Below are 7,446 nucleotides of genomic sequence, written 5' to 3' on the forward strand. Positions count from 1 at the left end.
CGCTGGCATAGGGCGTTGCTTTAGAAACCCCTAGGGAGGACGGCATAGAAACAGGATCGATGAAGTGGCCCCCAAAGTGACAGAAAAACCCGCTTTCTGCCACAATTCCCCAGAAGCAGATTGGAGCTTTCATCTTTTTAAGAAGCCCCAGTGGCTGTCGTTATCACCCGCCGGGGGAGGAGATCTTCTATGAGAGAGACCTAGTGCCTCCTGTCCCCACAGCTCCTGCCGGTGCTGGGCAGTGGGACTCATGCCAGGTGGCACGGCGGGGCCCAGAGGGGCTTCTGCCCTCTTGGATGCCTGGCTACACCAGCCTGCTCCCCCGCTCGCCTCGTCTTGGGCCCGAGTCTGAAGTTTCCCCGGACTGGTGCCTCAGTTCCCTCTCCGGACTCCAGCCTGTACTCCTATTACTTCTGTTAAATTTCTGGAGTGGGGACTTCATTTTCTCGCTCAGCAGACTGGCGTAGGGGAACTACAGAGGAATTACAGACATGTCTCTGGCTAAAGTCATTGCACTAAAGTGCCATTGCACTTTCCCTAGGGGAAACCGGACCTGCGGCAGCCTGAGGGAACGCTTGAGCCCTGTGTCCCCAAGCCTGACACGGTGCCGGGCACAGAGACGCAGTCAGCAAAAACTTACAAGTGGATGAGTGAATGAATGAATGAATGCTGAGTGAATGAAAGGTAGTGGAGGGCAGGCCAAGGGAGGCAATTCCACCTTGAGCACCAAGACCGCCATTTTTGCCCCTGTTCTTCTGCTATTTCTCCCTCCCGTCTTCACAGTCCACCTGACTACCTCCAGAACCTTATTCCCACTCAGGGATAGATGGCCAAGGGATAGATGGCCAAGGGCAAGCTGAGGGCTGAGGATTTCAATGTATCTTAACGTGAAGATGAAGAAAAGGAAGGCAGCTATGTTAACCACTATACGACGAACGCTAAATGCCCATCCACTGACGGATGGATAAGGAAGATGTGGTTTATATGTACCACGGAACACTACTTGGCCATGAGAAAAAAATGAAATCCTGCCATTTGCGACACCATGGATGGAACTGGAGGGTATTATGCTGAGTGACATAAGTCAGCCAGAGGAAGACAGATGTCATATGTTTTCACTCGTATGTGGAATTTGAGAAACTTAACAGAAGACCATGGGGGAGGGGAAGGGGAAAACATAGTTTCAAACAGAGAGGAGGCAAACCATAAGAGACTCTTAAGTAGAGAGAACAAACTGAGGGTTGATGGGCGTCGGGGGGAGGGGCAAATGGGTGATGGGCACTGGAGAGGGCGCCTGTTGGGACGAGCCCCGAGTATTGTATGTAAGCAATGAATCATGGGAATCTACTCCTGAAGCCGAGAACACACTGTATACGCTGTATGTTAGCCCATTCGACAATAGATTATATTACAAAAATAAAAAAATAATAAACGTTAAAAAGACGAAGAAAAGGAAAAGAGTCAGTGCTTCTTTTCAGTCACATGACAATTGCAATTAACCAATTATCAGGATAAGCGTTTGTTTACTGTCAACACCACCACCACCACTGCCGCAAGCATCCGACACATAGAGAAAAGAAAACGATCGACCCAACGCACAAGACGGTGGGCGTCCAAACATGCAGACATACCTACCCGGACAGCGGTCATCGTGTCTCTCTCCCTAACTCCAGCGTCAGGTGCACAAGGGCGTGGCTCGCGTCAGCCTCACCCGCTGCCGTGTCCCGGGGCTCAGCCTGCGGTCGGTGCCGGACACATGTCTGTGACTGGATGGCGTGAGTGGAGGCTGACGAAGGGTTTCACACGAAGGTGGGTGATGCCCTCCTGGAGGAAAGAGACCGGTGAAGGCGGTTCTACTGAGACACGCGCCTCCCAAACGCACCCTGAAATCCTCTGCTGTGCTTCCTGCCACAACAGGTGCACCTATGCCGCCAAACGTATTAGACACCGTCCCCCTGCTCCGATGCCCACGGCACGGCAAGGGGGCGAGCGCCACACGTGCATTCACACCGAGACCTGCAGAGCTACCGATAGCCACGTGGCCTTCCTCGCCGGGTCCTTGGCCCCAGGACCCAGACGGCTGTGCGGTATACTCCAGAGGGCAAGTTCATTGACGCTTAAGGCCGGCCTGCCGGCTGCCCTCCTCTTAATGCTATGTCTTCCTCCACATCGTCCTATTGTATTAACATAACCTGCATGTACATATGTGTGTGGACGCACGCGTGTGTGTGTGCCTGTGCGTGTGTATGCGATAGCTGAAGTGCCTTCCCGTCCTTCTTATGGACACGACCCCTCCCCAGGGGGCCTGCACGAGCTGTCATCTTATCACCTGTCCTGCCCTGACCCCTCATCCAAAGGTGTTTGGCCCAGAGCAAGACACCTGAACCAGGGAGGGACAAACTGGGCCCTGGGATTAGCCGGTGGGACCCGGGAGAGCTAAGGCAGAAGGTAAGACATAAGCCTTGGGAGGTGCTGAGAGTGATGGCTGCAGCCAGGTATGTCCCCTTGGCTAGGAAGGCACCACGAGGCGATGAAGGAGCAGAGAGCCACGGGACAGAGTCAGAACACGGAGGAGTGACGGTCTCTGTGGCAGAAGGGCTAGGGGGTGGCATGCTGGGGGCCCAGCACAGTGCTCGAGGTCCTGATTCGTTGTTTCCTCTCCCTGTCCTGACACCCAGCCTCGCTCTTGTCCCCCTGCTCACTCCCTACGCCCAGGGGTCGCCGAAGCCCTGTCTCAAATGACTCTGGACTCAAAGTTCCACCACCTGCCTGTCTCCAGTCACCAGCCGCCACCACCTCAGAAGCCCTGCACCTCCCAGAGCCCTCCCCTGCCCCCCGCCAGATACCGGCACTGGCCCAGATCAAGTCCTCGGGACCGGACCCACTGGCCCAGAGAAAATCTGGGCCCACCCGCAATCCCCCTGCCTGGTGGCTCACATGGACCCAGTCACACCACCAGGGCCCTTAGGGCCACTTCCGAGGATGCGGCCCAACCCCCAACCCCGCCCGCCCCAGTCCTGCCCGGTTGCCCCCACCTCGGACGGAGTTCTGAACATTGTTCTCCCACCTCCGCCAGCCGTAACTGAGGGATGACTCCCAGCTGCACAGGGACCGGCAGAGAGGTCTGCCTGGTGGTGCCTCTGACAGCCAGCACCCCCCGCGTGCCTCTGGCACACGCCTCCCGCCCGGCCCGGCCTGCCCAAGGCCGCCGGAGCGTGCCAGGTGGGAGGCAGCTGTGATGGAAGGTGCGGTGGGTGTGGCGAGGTGATGCGGACACCCCCGTGGAAATGCTCCGCCCTCCGTGGCTCATCTCCATTACCAGTGTCATCATGAAGCAATCGCAATTAGGCATAACAATGATCACGATAATAGCAGGACCATAAAAGCAGCTCCTGGGCAGTGCCTCTGCCCGCCAGACACAGTTTCGGGGGCTTTGCTTGTGGAGGGGTGAGGATGATCATACCCATTTTACAGGTGAGCAAGTCGAGGGGCAGGGGCCTGAGATTTTGAGGTGACGCCGGGAGCCTGGCACGTCTCATGCCCAGCCCCCTGCTCGGGCCACGAGTCCTCTGAGGGGCCCCCAGAACAGCCTGGCTGCTCAGTTAAGGAGGGAAGTCGCTTCCGGCCTCGTGAGGAGACACAGAGGTGCTGACAAAGCCCCCACAGGTCAGGTTATGCGGGTGTCTAGACGCCCGACTTTATGACGTCGGCAGCTGCGAGGGGCTGGTGTTTTAATCCTTCCCCCACACAGATCTGGAGGCCAGCACACAGAACTTTTTCAAATACACACCCGAAGGGAAGACTACAAGGGCTGCTGGTCCGGCCATCGGGGACCCCCTGCAAAATTCCCAAGTCCTGGAAGAGCCGGGCCCGGGGGGGGGGGAGGGCAATGGTTGACACAGCACCTCTGACAGTCATGTGTTTCATCAGTCCTCCCAGCGGATTTCTCAAGCATTCCCTGATTTTATGGGTGAGGAAATGAAGATCTTTCAAGATGAAGCAACCTGAAGAGGGTTGTGTCACCAGGAAACGGCAGATGGGGAACCCGGACCCACATTCGCTGACTTCAGCTACAGTCCTCCGGTCCCCACCCTCCGTCTCCTTGTTCTGTCGTCTTTCCCCACTCTGCAGTCTTTTCCTCCTTGCTTCAGATCCCTAGGCCCCTACTGTTTCTTTCCTTGCCCCCGCTGAAGCCATCTGATATTAGTCATTCACACCTCAGTATGAAGTTTCAGCCACTGTATTCTCTCTCCCAAAGTAGTTGTCCTTCATTTTGTCTTGGATTGTAGAGACCGGTCCTCCTTAAAGTCTGGCTGGTATCAGATCACAGCTCAGAATACACCCTTGCAAATCAAGGAGATCTCCTTACCGGCCCCCACACAATTTTTTACCGGCTTGCTTTCGCTCACTCAGGGAGGGGTGCTAGAAACGTGGATGAAGGAGGGGAACCTCCCCTTCCACATTTCTGATGTGCCTTTCGCCCCCGTCCACCTGCAGGGTGAGCCCCGTGAGAACGGCTTTCGGAGTCATTCCTGCCTTGCGCCAGGCTGCCGATCCTGGATTGGGATTCGGGGGATGGCGTGGACCGAACGGAAGCACAGGCTCTCGAGTATTTCCTCACCGCTTCTCCACCCACTCGGCTCAGCGTCCCCAGTCCCGTGGCTTGGGGGTCTTTAGTAGACAGCCTTTCCGTCACCCCAAATCTCTCAAAACTCAGAAGTGAGCGTTTTTCGCACTTCACTGCACTGTGGCACATAAAACGGCTAGAAGGTACCCAAACAGAGACATCTCTTCCTGTCTCTACGCCGGTCAATAACAGAATTATTTACAGACCCCCGCCTTCCTTGAAATTCTACTCTCGCCGCCTGATCCATTATTTATAACACATACTCCGTCTGATGGGAAGGACTGCCCACCACTGGGCCTCCGCTAATCCCACTGAACAGAGGGAAGCCGTGAGGCACAGACAGGAGAAATGGCCCAGGTGAGGTGGCCCAGCTAACGCGTGATGGATGCAGGTCTTGAACCCAGGCCTCTCTGATTTCGGGACCTGGGCTCCACCTCAACATCGGGCTTCTATAAAGCGCTCATGAAAGAAACTCCTCCTGGATTGAAAGAACGAATACTACCAAAAGCAATCTACACATTTAGCGCGAATCCCTATCAAAGCACCCCCAGCGTGACGGGAGAGGCTGCAAGAATGTGGGAGAGGTATACGGGCAGGTCAGGGGGCATCACTCGGCTTCTCCCTCCTGCCGACTAAGGGATTAAGCCAGCGGCTGACGCTTGGAAGGCTCCACCTTGCTCCTGGCCCCCGGTTCCCAAGCAGGTGGGAGATGAATAATGCATTTTGCAGCAAAACCCACTGAGGCCCTGTGAGGAGAAGTACATAGAAATCAGCCGTGTGTGTGTGTGTGTGCGCGCGTGTGTGTGCACAGATGCGGAAATCCTACCTGGGCTTGCTCTGGCGGGAGGGGGGCAGGGGCTTAGGGCGGGAGGACTTCCCGAGGCCCAAGGCCGACCTTCACCTATGCACGTTCCATAGCTTCCTGTGGCTTTGTTAGGGCCACACTTCGTCCAGCTGCAACCACGCTAGGGTTGCTGGAGTGAAACCTCAGACTTCACTTAAAAAATTTTTTTGAGGGGCGCCTGGGTGGCGCAGTCGGTTAAGCGTCCGACTTCAGCCAGGTCACGATCTCGCGGTCCGTGAGTTCGAGCCCCACGTCGGGCTCTGGGCTGATGGCTCAGAGCCTGGAGCCTGTTTCTGATTCTGTGTCTCCCTCTCTCTCTGCCCCTCCCCCGTTCATGCTCTGTCTCTCTCTGTCCCAAAAAAATAAATAAACGTTAAAAAAAAAAAAAAATTTAAAAAAAAAAAAATTTTTTTGAGAGAGCGTGTGCACACCCACGTGTGCAAGTGGGGGGGGGGGGCAGAGGAAGAGGGAGGGAAAGAATCTTAAGGAGGCTCTGTACTCAGCACGGAGCCCAACATGGGGCTCGATCCCACGACCATGAGATCATGACCTGGGCAGAAGTCAAGAGTTGGATGCTTCACCAACTGAGCCACCCAGGAGCCCCAGACCTCACTTTAGAAAGACATCACTGACTCCAGAAAGCCTTCCGTGCTCTCCTGGCTGGCTAAGAAGCAGCCCTTCACCAGGAATTCACAAGGGCTCGCTCAGGCCTGGGTCGCGGAACTCTCTCCCGGGGCCGACTTGGGTTCTTTCTTGCTGCTCAGTGCGCATTGTAGACATCTGATCCGTGTTTCCACCCAAGCTCTGCCAGTCAGTGACAGAGAGGAGGCCACGTTGGAGGAGAGCAGACCTCAGAAATGGAGAACAGAGGGCAACGAGGTCTCCTGTGGCCACCGGGCCACGTGGAAGCCGGTGAGCCATCGCGACAAATTCTGCAAATCATTAAAGCAACGGCTTTACTTGCAGCTACGGACCGTCCCCATGTTTCCTCAGTCTCGCCCCAATGTCACCACTAATCGGATCCCCATTAATGTTTTCTTCTTTCGTATTAAGATATTCTTTCGAGGATGTCCATCCACTTAATAACCATGTCTTATTCAACATTTGATTCGCTATTTCTAACCTCAGGTTTTTCATCTATATAGTGGGAATCACAATAGTTTTTCCTTCATAGACTGCTAAGAATTAAATGTGTGTGTGTGTGTGTGTGTGTGCATACACGTGCGTGTTTACACGTACACACAGTGCTGACATCAAATTGGTGGACTTATCCCAAAGCATACTAAAGCATTAAATTAGGGACTTAACGTTTTAGTGTGTGATTTGTGGTTGCTTTTCCGTAAAGATTTTTCTGAAACATTTCCCCCCCGGTGCCTTTGCTGTTCTGCAGTTAGACCGGACTCTAGTCCCAGCTAGAACATCATTCAACACAGACTTCAGGTCTGTTTATTTTAAGGGCGATTGATTCACAGCAGCACTTCCAAGAGACTGGCCTCCTCGGGCAACCATAGATCTAATATCTCCCCCCCACCCCCGCCCCCACGGCTGAACAGGTGGGTAAACTGAGATCGAGGGCAAGATATGGCTTCATCAGTCACCTGTGTGTTACAGGCGACCTAAGTCAGCAGCCCAGAGCACAGGCCAAGGCCTGTGGGTTCTAGACCTCCCAGAGCTAGGGGCAGGGCAGGGCACGATGCCTGCTTCCAGCCTACGCCTGGGAAGCGGGGCAGGGACTGTGCTGTGTGGTTGATGTCCTACAGCAGTGTTAGGCCACCTCTGTCACTCCCCTCCTGCCCCAGGGAAGGAATCTGGGGTGGCTGATTCTACAGAGAGACATTACAGACATCAAGGCCGTGGAACCAAGGACTGGTATGCAGCGTGCCCTCACCTTTGTCTCCGAGCTTTCCCGGGTGCCGAACGCTCAGATCCCAGTGAGCTCGGCCTCCGTCAGTGGATCCACAGAGCTCCCACGGTA

This window comes from Puma concolor, chromosome B3 (assembly GCF_028749965.1).
Source record: "Puma concolor isolate L17-30 chromosome B3, mPumCon1.1.hap2, whole genome shotgun sequence".
NCBI lineage: Eukaryota > Metazoa > Chordata > Mammalia > Carnivora > Felidae > Puma > Puma concolor.